Source organism: Rhopalosiphum maidis, chromosome 4 (assembly GCF_003676215.2).
Source record: "Rhopalosiphum maidis isolate BTI-1 chromosome 4, ASM367621v3, whole genome shotgun sequence".
NCBI classification, from domain to species: Eukaryota; Metazoa; Arthropoda; class Insecta; order Hemiptera; family Aphididae; genus Rhopalosiphum; species Rhopalosiphum maidis.
The window spans coordinates 21,047,355-21,062,672 of NC_040880.1; the positions used below are offsets into that span (position 1 = coordinate 21,047,355).

Below are 15,318 nucleotides of genomic sequence, written 5' to 3' on the forward strand. Positions count from 1 at the left end.
CATTAAACCCCCTTTCCTTTCCGGTTTGCTGACTTGACGTTTTTACGCGATACAGTTCCTATCCTTCTATAATAATAATTAAACTGTGCTCGTCACAGGAAATAAGCAGCTCTACCTCTGTCCTAATACAGGTTACGGCACCGGTTACAGCTAATGTCCAAGCAACGAATAAAATAATAAAATAAAAAATAATAATCGAAAGACCGAAACTCATCATAAATAATTGTGTGGACTTTTATAAATCCAATAATAAAATATTATATATTTTATTATATTTAATTTTTTTAATACTTTTTTTTTTCTTAAACGATATAATGTATAACTTATAAATACACATGTACACGAAAAATATTAATCATTCATCAACAGAGTCATTATTATTCGTGGATATAATACATAAAATCGTATATTATAGTATTATCTCTTGAGTTTAATAGTTTTATTGCATGACTGACCAGTGACCCTATACGACGTATTCTCAACACGCACTATATTATTGTTCTTTAAATATTTGTTATACTATAAATTTAAAATACGTATTTATATTCTGTAGTATTTTTGTGTTGTATATAAAAATTTTTTATTGTATAATATATAATAAGAGGTAAATAATTATAAACATACAATATAAATGATCGTTCTTAAAAGAAAAAAGCATACATATTTATTTTATCTCGCTTTCGGTAGGTTTCAGTTTTGAAGGGTAGGAACTCTACTATAGCAGGGTTAAAAAGCACATGCATCCATAGAAGGTACGTACAAAGCATCCCGCCGCACAAGGGTGGTTGCATGAGATGAGTCATTCTCAAACGTTCTTCACCCTCGTTGAGGAATTGTACACAACTACGAGCACTGGGATTTTTTCCTCTTTAAAAAATTACTCCCTCTTGGATTTGAAAACAAAACTTTTCACGTACATATTGTAATATTATGTTTTTCTCACAGCACGTCGCTGCTTGGTATACGCGTATTATATTAGATATTTTGAAAATGTATGATACATATATGTATTTAAACTTTACTGTGGATAAGCCAATAATTTTTTGATAATACCTACGTGCGTTATCCAGTATCCAATAATATTTAATTATTTTATTAATACAATTAAATAATCTACATGGCGATTTCAGACTATATCTATCGATAAACGATCTGAGACAACAATAAATCAAATATTTTCATTAATACTATGTGTTATTCAAATGGAACATTGTGAACTATATTAAGTAAAAAGTATTAATGGAATTTACAAACGCGTATGTCCTCAGAAATTAAAAAAAAAAGACTTTCCGATAATATGACCGCAAACGTCAAGTGTTATAGACTGCGATTTGTCAGCTGTGTGAAATATATTATCATAAACTCAACCATTGCCAAATATATTTACAAAGCTGTAAAAAAAATAATTTACAACTATAAATAGTAACTTTGATCATTCGGCGATGTTAATGATTTATTAATTTTTTTTCAATAGAAATCTGTATATTATACATACATAGTGCATATAAATATGCATAAACTTACATCGAAAAAATAGCGCTTTATAATAGGTTTATTTGAATGTTTATCTCGTTATTGAGTTGTTCACTTTTATTTGATAAATTTTAAGTACATATCACTGCATAAAATAAACGATTCTGACTCCTGAGTGTAGCCGATATGGCACCCTCTATTTATTTTAAGGATGTTATATAATATATATAATTTATTTAGTAATAAAATTGGTAGGATACTTATTTAATCAAAAATATCGTATTACATACTATTTAATTTAACTATTAATTATAATTGTTATAATCATACTAATACACCTACTTATCATTGTCAATAATCAATTCTCATGCTGAATACCGCATGTGTAAAGTGGGCGTGGATAAGTATGAATATAGCTAAAAATTAATCCAAATATTTTGACTTTTTTATAGTGTATATAGAAAATAATAGTATTCGTAATAATGAAAGAAGTTTCAAGTCCCTATACTTACTTTCAAGTTTTGGTAAGTTTAATGAGTTTTGAACACTTTTAAATAAAAATTGCGACAATGTATCTTAGATTTTTTTTAATTGATGTATAAACAACTTAAAATAAAACGTTGTATTAAATAAAAATTTTTTTTTTATGAATAAACTTAAATTTTATAGTATAGGTAATAAATACATAATTAAACAAAATCTAAGAAAGTTTAAAAATTATACAAAATGTCAATAAATAGCACAATGAGTACCAAAAGATTTTGAAAATTCCAATGTAAATGTTTGGTCAAAATTATTCTCTACACTTATTCATTTATAAATTATAAGAAAAAAACGAATTTAATAAAAATTTGTTTTGCATAAATATTTATATTTTTACATTATTCATCTACTGTAATTTACATATGACAATTTAGTTATTCATTTCAATTTATTTATCGAACTGTTTTTTATGTTATTTTTATTATAAATACTAAAGTTGTGAACATTTAAAATATTTATCACTAACATTTTTCGACTATCAAAAAATATAACATTGTATAACATAAGATCATTACATGATTAACCATTAAAACATATAAAATATTAAAAATGGAAATTTATTTATTAAAACATTTATTATTTAACATAAACTTTGTGCATAATTTATATTTATATGTTCTTAGTGTTAGTTTTCTTTCTCTAATATTATTTGAACATTCTTGAAAATGTAATATTGTATTGTTTGAATATAATACCTAAAGAAGTATAGTATTGCAGTTCTGCGCGTATACTATATACACTTTTGTGTTATGCTATATTTATAACTTACTTAAAAGTACTTACCAGAAGTACTCGAATAAAAATGTTTAAATACTTTTCACGATTATTTTTATTTCTCTGTGACACTTGCTGTAAACGTATATATTTTTATTATACACCGGTATGTTAAAATATTACTGTTAAGATAATACAATTTAGTCGAGCTTAAGCTAATATTTACATACTTATAAAAAAAATCAACGATTTATCTATTTCGTAACTTATTTATACATTAGTTTGAATACACACTTAAAGTAGTGAAAATAATTCCTATACGAGTATATAGGTGTACCACTGAGATGTGGCAATAAAGCACTAATATTAATACAGACTAACATTTAAAATTAAAAAACATTTAAAGATATTATTAGGTATATGTAAGAAAAATAAAATCGATAAATAAGAACTAAAAAGGGTTTAATATATTATAAAATAGTTTCGTGAAAAAAAAATTAAAGTAAAAAGACATATTAGACAGCAAGCATATCATATTATATCCATTACCTATTCTATATATTATATTGATACCTAAATAATACAATATATGTTCTCTATCATGCCCTAGACAGTAGACAGTAAGCTTGATTGGCGATCGACTTTGTGAGGGTTGAACGAATGCTTTAGCCTTTAAGGAATCCAACGCCCTAACACATTCGCAATAACAAATTGTGTATAATAGGGGAAACCAAACAATACCTAAAGTATATCCTATTATATTATATGACTATGACTATAAAACAACAACGGTAGACAATAACATTCATTCATTCAGTCATTCATTACTATGGAAAACATCTGCTGCCTGCTGCCAATTGATTGACGATGAGAACATTTTGGTTTTAAATAAAAAAAAATTTTTTTTTAACTGTAAAAGATGATAAAAGCCGTGTGTACAAATAAAATATGTATTACTGGTGATATAGGTATGTTATTTAACCAAGTGTTTTTTGCTCTTTGCTCTAATTTGTATATCTTATATGCCGCATAATCAATTATACAGTTTTTCGTGTCTTTATACTATACTCTTGTAGATACAACTTGACGGTAGGGAAATCAAAATGTATTGCCTATAAGATTCAATGAACTTTATATTTTTTCTATTTAAGTAAAGCAATTACAATTTTACTTTGATTCTTATAAATTCAACAGTGATTTTAATCTTAAAAGTATGAGACGTTGCAATAAAAACAAAACTACCTACCGTATATTAGAGTACAATGATAGAATAGTTTTTTTCAAATTGATACAAAAAATTATTTCGCTATCTCATTTGTATCACTTATATTAATATTCCGTCGTAGTTTGATAGAAATATTTAAAAGTCTAGACCTGAAACCGAAGCTAACATAATACGCTATCGATTCGTTCACGGCAAGCATGTCTTATTACGGAACTGACGGTTCGCATTCCAAGACGGTTTACAGAGAATTCGATTTTTTAAAACGAAATTTAAAGGTAAAGGCAAGTGGTTACCATCGTTCAATTATTTGACCCGATTTAATATTTACATGGAATTAAATATTTTGAATATTATTAAATATTATTCATCAAAAAAATCAACAAAATAACTTCTATAATAGTCTATTGAATTGTGTACAAGTTTGTATTACATATTTGCCTTATTGATTAAACTCGACTAAAAACCAATGTATGAATATATTCACGATCAAACCAGCACTTGCCGCGGCACGTAATGTACTACTTTTGGATAAACGTATCCTGTCGATAAATAAGAGAGGATGACCGCATTTTACATTTCACATCCGTGGCTTACAAATAGTTGAATACGCGATGTGTAAAAAAATCGTCGACTATTCAGACAGTAATTTTTGTTACCTAAAGGGAGAGGGGTAATTAACAAAGTAGAGGGGTCCTTCTATTACACTTTCAATCTATTGCTCGGCCACGTGGTATTATGGTGTTAAGGACACGGTACATTGGTCTCGCTCTAATAAACCAACTACAATATATTATTATTATACAATATTATAGTTAACTTACTAAACAGTCAGTTCGATTTAATTACTCACAGGAGTTAATGAGAGAAATTTCCAAAAAATTGTTTGTACAATATAATATTACTATAATATAATATAACTAATCAGCATTATATATGAGTGTTACGTCGTGGTATCGATTTAACTATGTACTCTGCAGTTAATGAAAGTTTAACTTTAATAAAATTAAAACAAACAATGTAAATTTATATATGTATATTATAGCTATCTATGTATTTTACTTAAGGTACAAGGACAAAATGGTCACAAAAGTATATTTATATTTTAAATATTTCGATTTGAAAGGATATCACTAGGAATAAAAAAAATCACAATCCACTTTTTCATATTTCATAATTTCTATTTATTTGCACTATACACATATAGCATATAGAATTGATTCAATTTTAAAAATGTATTCCATTAGGTCAAAATACAGTGTATTTGAAAAACAGTAATCATTTTGCGTGCGTAAAATGTTTTATAATCAAAGGGTGGCTTATTGCTATAATATATAAGCCTTCGCATAAAATACAAATTTAAGAAATGTGAATGGTAAATATAAAAAAAAAACGACCTAATTTTTTTAATATCGATGTTTTAGTCAATATTTTCATGATATCAAAATTGGTTCATTATTCTGAACATTTACATAAGCCGAACTCACATAATAATGTATACTATTTTTTTCTTGATATATTTATTACCTATAAATAAGTATATTTATAATTGTGATTATTTAAATTGCTCATTATTCATAAAAAATTATAAAATTTATGTATACGTATGATATTAAAATTAAATTTGAAGAAAACCATTATCATAAACTACTTCAACGAATTAATTTAGTAATATTCAATTTTCATAAAAGTATATATTTTGTCGATAAAATTAAAATCTAGTGACAAATTGTTTAGAGGAAAAACATCATCAACGAAATTTAAATATATGATGCACTTGTACACAATAACACAATCTACACAAATGTAATAGGTATAGAAATATTGTAACTTTAAGAACTGTATAGCGCTTTATCAAACTTTCTTGCGTGGTTCGCGTTCATTACGATGGCTGCTATAACACGACAATCATAAATTGAATGTAATTATTTAAACAGACAATATTACCAGAAATGAAAAATTATTTACGTTCGCTTAATAAAAAATTATTACTCGGTAATTTGTGTGTTCCGTATTTTGTAAGTAAAAAACGATAATGTTCCTATTTCTTGTGCTTTCGATTAGCTGCATCACCGACAGCGTTGCAGTGTAATAATTAATTATAAAAATGTAATATCTCAATACAAAATTATATACTGTCTTAAAAATAAATGATCGAGATGTAAAAGGTGTAGTCGATAGTTGTCAATGTCATCAATGAGCTATTAATCAAATAACGGATTAAGGAAAAAACCGCGGTATGTATTTTTTAACCGAACGCCAAATTCGCGATAACATTACATATATTTGATTTAAAATCAACTCAATTTTTATCGTAAAAACCAAATCGGTTACTTGTACATGACAGCAATGATATATATCGGTACGCCCATATATTATAATCGTGATGTAAAATATGAGTAGGTATGTATATATAGTATATATGTATGTATAGTGTATATATATATATATATATTCTAAATAGATGGAAATCGCTTTATGTACACGTCGTTTAGGCACCATACAGTGCCGAACTTAAGAGTTACTATAGGTTCCAAGACACTAAAAGGTACTAAATAAGGGACCTTTTAAAATATATATTAATAAAAACTGCTTTTAATTTGTTTTTAAAAATGTATGTACGTATAAAATACGCGGTTTCGTTACACATATCACTTTATACATCTATAATAATATAGTGTAACATAATATTAATTTTAAAGTTTCTACTTACCTAATAATAATATTATTCTTAGCCTATTTCTAAAAAAAAAATAATATTTTTCTAGCCACAAAATGTTTCTCCGTGATGATCCATTTTGTGTGACATTTATTTTTCTTGGTGGTTGGCCGGAAGCTTGGGCTCCGGTAACGTAAGGGCCCTTAGGCAGCTACCTAGTTTGCCTACAGGCGGAAGTTCGGCATTGATAGCCTATCGGGGTCGAATTTAGAAGGATGGTGGGGTACTGTGAAATTAAATCTCGAATCGCATTTTTTTTTTTTTTTAGAAACGGCAAATCTCAATCTCAGCTTCAGCATAACAGGGACATGTTCACTGCAGGAAGGACAAAAATATTATATTGATACACAAGTTTATTTTCGTCTATCGAGTTTGTTGTTAAAATGAGAATTCATGATTTCGATGTTTTTTTCTCCGTGTGATTTTTAATTTTCCATACAAGTTTCAAGTCGATTGAAACTATAAAATATAATATGATAAAGTAAACCTTGTGAAGGCTGTATATTTACCGCCATCGCGGGGTAATTCTTACCAAAATGTTACTGTAATAAATAATAATATTGCATATAGCCACGTTGGTACACACTACGTGGGTAATGTTTTATGAAAACTTCCTTCACACACGATTATTGATAATAATATAACGTATATTCACCCCCTCCCCTCCCATCTTCAGTTTAATAAAGCTGAGCCCGCGCCACTGCAGCGTAGCGAAATATTGCATATAGCCGTTATTATAATTCGTATAAAATATTAAAAATACACATCATTGCAATCATGCGACGACACGACTATATAGTACAACACGTATAGGAAACATCATCCTTTCGCTGAAAAAAAGAGAACGGTCTGTTCGTGTACGATTTGACATGTTTCTGAGTTCACGTGCAGCATGAAATATGTTATTGGCGCTTTATGGTTTTTTTTTCCGAGTGAAATTTCGTAGATAATAATCGGCACGGAATTGCAGCGTATTATGCACGGAAATATTAAGTCGAAGGACGCAAAATGTTGTCACACCATAACAATTGTTACGTGTTGTTGTTTGTGGACGTTAGTGCCTTAAAAACGGAGAACTCGCCTACGAAATAATATTATCTTATTAAATTCAATGATATCTCGCAACGCACGAATGCGGCGGAATAAGCCGCGACTGGAAACGATAATCATAATAACATTATTACGCGTTATACACATTATTATAATAAAATGCGGTGACGTACTGACGTTTACCCGATGCTGGCCTGTTCCGAAGCAGAGAGTAAGTGGAAGAGGACCCGTGTACGCCAGCCGCTGCGTGTCCCGTACGTGTGCGAGGTATACGTGTCGAGCGACTTTAATACGGCCGTGTCACTCGCGATGCGGCGTTCGGCCGATAACGAAATAAAACGATCCGGTGACGCGGCCGCGGTGATTGCGAATAATTATCATAGGAATACCGCGACGACACGACGTCAATAGTGCACGATAACGAATTAATACTATAACGATGACAGCGACCGCGTGAATCTCGCGAAACCGCTTGACGAACGTCGGGCGCCGACGAATACACAGCACTGCCACAGTATACACGCACCACGCGCGCGCGTTTACTGGCGTGTCGTGTTCAACGCGACGTACTGCTGCTGTTGCTGCTGCTGCTGCTTCTGCGGGGGAGGCGTCGCGCGCGCCAAATGGAGGGGCCGCGCGGACGGGCAAAGGTCAATATTGTTGTGATCGTGTCGCGCGAGCCGCGTGCATACACGTGGGACGCGAAAGCGCACGCGCGCGCACTGCACCGACCATAGTTTCCAGACTAGCGTCACGGCCGCCGACGGTAATAATAAATTGTATTAATTCGGCGCGGCGCGCACGTGCGATCCGCGGCGGCCGCAACCTGTGCACGATAAAGTCATATAATAATAACAGTAATAATATTGCAATAAATAACCACCTAAGATCCGATGGTGACACGTCACGACCTGAGATTGTAACGTTTTATGCGTAGTTCGACACGACACGCGCGACAACCGGACGAACACTGACTGAGACGTGACAACCGATCATCACCGCGGCTCACTGCGATGCACAGTTGTCGGCGCCTAATCGTTGGGGCCGTAGGGCATACGATGCGTTTTACGCGGACGGGAGGTCGTCGTTTTTTTTTTTTGGGGGGGGGAGTGATGACCATATTACGCTCTGAAGTTTATAACGGGATCGTCTCTTATTTTGAGTATCGTGTAGTCCGATAAGCTTCGAACGGGACGCTTTTCGTCCCGTTTTCGGTAGATACAGTCCCGTTGTCCCGGTGTTATTATACCTGTAAGGTATATAATTAGTATTTGTTGAATCATCGTAAATCTCAATATTATTAGCAAAGGCGTAAGTATTCAACAATTTGGTTCCCGGGTGCCGATGTTTTTCCTCGTGTCTACGCGACTACGCCCATGTTAAAAAATCATATTAATAAATTGAAAATACATTTTACGTGTACAAAGTATTTTGACGAAGCCGTTCCAAAAAGTGAGCGAACAACGAGTCAATATTATATTAATAAAATACTTTGACAATATGTTCGCAGAAGAATAACTCATACACGAAAAATATATAGAAAACCTTACCGTCTCACATCGAATCATTATTGAAACCAAAGTGAGTGTTTTTTGTGTACCTATAATGAGCGTCGAGTGTCGACGAACAGTTGTCGGCAATAACAGCATAAGACGTGTCCTACTATTAAGCATATACGCATAGTGCCACGGTGCAATGTTTCTAGTTGGGTTATTGTTTATGACTTTTTCCTTATTTTTATAAATTTATTTTTTTAAACAAGGTCAGATGCATTCAATCTTGTTTTGTATGTATTTCTATATTCGGCGGTTAAAATATAGAAATAAATGTGTATTATGGAAAAATACTGAATGAGAACAAATTTTGACGGGGGAAAAAAAATAATAAGATTTAAATATGCACTTATTATGCACTCTTGTAGACGTAGAACGAAGTATTTCATCTTAAAATAATTTGTTATCTGACAGCAGAACGTTCTTGTTCAAAAACCTCAAAAAACATTAACATCATTCAAATCAATTTATCGGGTATGCAAAATTTAACTAAAAACAATCCTCATATATTGTTTTAACCTATTGTTAACTTTGTATTTTAATAGGATTAAATACAAATTGAAACAACAAAAGCATGGCGTCAGTTATTAGTATAATATAATATTTTCAATTAATTTTATAATATATCATATTTGATTGTTTTAAAGTCATACTTTAATATTTTTTGTAAATATTTGCATGCATTTTTTTTTAAGTTTTCAAGGTTCATAAAAATTCTAACCCTAGTAATATTCTCATCCCCCCCCTGAACAAATACCTTAACAACATATACCTAGCAGACGAACTTCATCTCAAAAATATCAGTGAGTTGAAAATTATAAAAATATCAAGTTTTACCTATACGATTTTTTTTATTTAGAGTTGAGCCAAAGTCGTAAATTTCCGTTTTGTTTTTTATAAATATGGTCAACCTAAGCTATATTGAAATGGTATTACGCGCACAGAACCCCCTCCCTTCACCATTCGTCGTCGTCGTTCGTACGTCATGTGCAGCACGTCCCGCTGCGGCGGTGTTTCGGAGCAGCACTTGTATACGACGTGAGCGCGTTACATTTCTCATCTGTTCGTTCTGTTCCCCAGTGGGGGTGGGTGACTCTCGGCGTGTAATCCCCGACGGGGATGATATCGCGTATAATGGTAGGTATTATTACGATTATTTTTATTATTATTTATTTACGACGACGCTGCGGACGTAAAAATAAAAACTACTTTGCCGCGCGAGGGAGAGACATTGAGAGAGATTGGTGGACGCGCGCGACTCGTACGCAGTAATATACATGATATATGTTATGCCATTACGCGCACCCTTCTCGTCTAAAACAGTGCACATAACAATAATACTGCATATGATGTACCGATCGGCCGGCCGCAGCTGAATCGCGTACAGCGCGAGCGACGACGAGTGTTGGCGATCGCCGGGACACAGAAAGAGCTTATATACCGATCGTTAATATTATTTAGTTTAATAAAGTAATTTTATTAATATATGGCGGTGGGGCCTATGGTGAGGGGGTATACTGGGTATAGTCTAGTTGTCGCTACTCGATATAGGCGTGTATCCAGGTGAAATGTAGACGGAAAAAAATCAGAGAGAAAACAAATGTGCAAGAAAATCTCTTTTTTATAATAGTAGCACGCGTACGTGCTTATTAGTGGTTTTAAGGTATTTCGGCATTATCGCTTTTTTTCGCTTTGTCCATTGAAAACGGATAATAATTACTCAATTATAATATCAAACAGACGCTTTCGATTTTTTATTCTATACACTCGTGCGTAGTGTGTTTTTTTTTTTTTTTTACTTGTTATAACTTCAAATTTATAGGTCAGTATATTTACAATACAACAGACATTAAGCAGTTTAATACTCATAACCCATTCCGCAAAAGAGGAGACCCCGGCCATGTTTTTGGAAACAAAGGTTTGGTTATCCGCACTATAATTGGGAGTGTAGATAATCAAACAATAATGATTAAAAATATACAACAAACGTTAATTTTATTTTTTTTAAAACATTTTTATTTTATAATTAAAAATTAAATGTATGTACCGTATACATAACTTATAGTACGTATAGTAATATAATGAAATACATATATCTATGTATTGTTAATAGTACATGATATGATTAATTTAAATTTAAAATATAAAATAAAAATAGTAGTGCGGATGATTGACACTCCATAGGACAAATAATATTTGGCACATTGAGAATTGTTATAAAAAGTAAATTATTTAACAAGTCTAAACAAAGAATTATTGGTTTTCAACACGATAGCATTTTGTTTTTTTTTACATCTGACAATGAAATTTTTAAAAAAAGCAACTAATACTTGAAAAACAATTAGGTAAGTATAGTCTAATGTTCTAAAGTTATTCATAAAACTATGTACATTAGTACATTACCCATGATCTTTATAGTGCAACAAAGGGGGGGGGAGACAGACATTTAATGCTGTAGAAACACTAGAAACAATAATTTCCAGTGACAAGAAACATTTGCAAAAGCACCAAACCGTGTTCAATTTATTAAAAATCAAGCGCCTATAATTTAAATATTTTAATTTGCAATCCCAACCAACTATATAATTTCATGCTAGAGTATCATCGCCTGCAATTAATATTTTAAAATATAATTTTTTTTTTAAATAATTTCTAGAATAATTAAAAATTCAAAACTTTTTTTTAAATAACATTTTCATGTTTTTAGCACTTAACAATATTAGGCATTTACGCAAATGTGTTTTAGAGTATATATCTTTGAGCTACTTTTATAGCTATAAAATAGGTAATATTTTATAAAATTATAAGTAATAACTTTAACAATATTTGACATACTCGTTCAAAATTCGATTTGTCTGTTTACATTCAAATAAATAAAAAATTTGAATTTTTTTAATGACTTTTAAATTTGTAAATAATAATACTTTTAAAATGTTCTACTTTTTCAGCTAAAGAGGATTTCTTGTTGAAAGAACTATTCTTAAGATGAAGTAACCAATAGGCAAACTACGGTTTTTGAGTTTTTGACGCGTGTCCTATTCGTATGTATATATATATATCTGCGCGCACCGGAGCTGCGGCTAGATGTTGTCTGGAAGTGCTGTTGTATATTATATGAATAATATGTTTTAATATTATTATAACAGTGGTGTTCCCGGTGCCATACTAAGAATAATATTATGTTACCCTAGGTACGAATTTGCAATTCTCTACCCCCAAAGCCCACATTTGTTTTATGTTACACATTAACCTCCTCTTCTATAGTCTTCGTAAATAAAATATGTACGTATGTATACGTAAACAATAAATCGATCTACATGACCCAGTATCAGAATTATAGTTACAACAATTTAGAAACAAAGAATTCTTATTATTAAAGAGCGTTGAATAAAATTTAATATTCCATATAAGTATTCCAGAAATTGTATAGATACACATAAATTATTGGATTCTCCCGAGTTTAGATATCACGTTATCTTATCATATTATCACATGATAACATGATGTAAATAAATCACTTAAACTTACACTAACGATGTATGCAATTCCAAATTGCAATACAAGTTTAAAATATAAAAAATTGCAAAATACTAGTAAAATAAGACTCGGGGAGAAAATATCTAAACCCCTCATGGCTCATCCCCCCCCTTAATTACGCCCTTGCGCGTGCATGTTTTTTTAATAATGCATTTATATAATATAATTATATTCACAACAATAATACAATTATAAACTATAAAAAAAATTAACTAATCTACACTATTCTTATTTCTTATTGCCATTGCATATTTGCATTAATATCTCAACTGTCAATTTTCATCCAGCAAATCTTCATAAAAAGTAATTTTTATTGGTTTGTGTTTTCACCCTCTTACTTTTGTTGTTTATCCATAAAGTAGGAACAGGAAGTAGCTTATAAATTCCTCTAACAATGACAATTATCATTGATGTGTAAAAATTAAGTTTGTAGATTGAAAATCAAATTAAATTGATTACAATTTCAAAGTTTAGAACCTTGAATTAGAAAACCTATGTCCTTATACTTACAGATACTAAGTTTACTGTTCAATACCAGTATCTATCAAAATTAATTATAAATAAATAAGTATTGAAAACAAATTATTATTATTGTCAAAATATAATAATAACAGTATAAATAAGTTTTAATTTTTAATTTAAATCTACATAGTTTTATTATATATTTTTCACTTTTCATACAAAAATAATGATAAAAGTAAATTCTAATGAAAACTTTCTTTTAATCAATACTTTTAGAATTTGCCTAGAGTCATAGTAGAATTATGCGACTTTAAAGAAAACTGACATCGTGTTTAATATCTAAGAGCGTATATATCACACTAAACAGACATTGTTTGTCAGCACGGAAAGAAGGATGTTATGAAAGAAAAGTCATTCAAATATTTCACAAACAAAATATCTTACAAAATAAAACAAATGATGGTTATAATTATTTACAAAACTTGTTAAAATAAAACTCATAGTAGTTACAGTAATATTTCAAAGATGATATTTTCAAAGGATAAATTCTGTTACAAATATAAAAAGGAAAAATGTACGCTTTGTCTTTATGTGTAGCCCGAATGTAGGTCACTGTAATGGATGTGTTAAATATTTTAATTCAATGATAAATCATTCAATCTTTGAATACGAAAAACTATTCTGTGCGAAGACCGTCATCTTATATTTATTATTTTATGGTAAATTTAAATTCCTATCATATTAATTTATTTTAGTATTAGTAATATGAATTTTATAAAGGAATTCTAAATTCTTACGGTCCATAACCATTATCTACAGCGTATGCTTCATCCCATTAATGATAAGACATCATGGCTTCATGTCCGTCTTGACCTTAAGATTTTTTTCTGTGTCGTTAAATTATATAATTGTTAACTGTTTAGTAATATAATCATTAATCACATTAAGTTTTATTTATTGTCTATAAGCCTAATTTATGTATAGGTATATTATGTAAATATGTTATTTACTTATTTTAATACAAAACTGCAGTTGTCGGCATCAATAAACAAAATAAAATAAAAATATATAACAGAGCGTCCATAAAAGGAATAAAAATGTTAAGAATTGAATTAAATATAAATTGGGAAATTTTCTTAATATGTTGTTTATATAGGTAATATATAATACATTTTTTGTTTCCAATTAATAAATGTGAAATGTTAACATTAAAATATTATTAATATTAACCAATGGGCGATGGCTTATATTATACTTATTTCTTATATTCTTATTTTTTTATATATCCATTATCTGCTTTAGATTTTATCAAATTTTCAAAGTCATATAGCTACTTTTTTTTACTTGAACATATATTTTAGCCATAGTGCATTAATGGTAGGTATAAATACGAATGTACAATCTATTATAAACTCTAAAACGATTGACTAAGATTTCTCATCGGTAGTCGGTAAAATACCTGATGGTCCAATCAATTTCTAAAAAAAAAACTTATAATATAAATTATAAACACATAAATACACGAACGTTTTACTATAGAAATTTATTAATATTATTTAGTTTTTACTAAATGAGAATCTTTAGTCTGTACCCGTATAAGGTGTAAACATATTAAGGTATTTGAATGATATGTCCAGCGGACATTGTCCACATTTACTATACCGTAAACAAATATTCTGTAAATTAAGAACATAAAGTTAAGCTATTATGAAGGATACCTTAAGTCAAAATTACTGTAGTATAAAAATTAAAAATTAAAATATATGTGTCATCCAACACTATTTTTAGTAAGAACATATTTATTACTATAATTAATAGGTACTTATTTTTCATTTGTTTAGTCTTGGAGATTCATGTATTTGTAATTCATTATTCGTGATTATTATATAAAAAAATACTACCTACCTATTGTCAATATTACTAAATCTATATAACTATTTTTTATTTTATTTTAATATTTCATAACTTAATATATTTATTTAACTGCTATAGGCAATATAGCTTTATTATATTATTATAATTATAATATATTTGTACAGTTTCTA

General features: G+C 29.8%; 1 protein-coding gene across 3 annotated transcripts in view; it reads right to left on the reverse strand.

Moving 5' to 3' along the window:
* LOC113552793 (protein rhomboid-like) overlaps positions 1-8,666 on the reverse strand; it is an 87,882-nt gene extending 79,216 nt beyond the window's left edge. The window contains exon 1 of one of the 3 annotated variants that reach the window (XM_026955741.1): positions 7,895-8,470. The gene's annotated coding sequence lies outside the window, so the exon portion shown is untranslated. Of the gene's footprint in view, positions 1-7,894; positions 8,473-8,604 lie in introns of those variants that run through there. The other 2 variants (XM_026955733.1, XM_026955724.1) reach the window with 2 other exon arrangements.
* Positions 8,667-15,318: the final 6,652 nt, after the last annotated feature.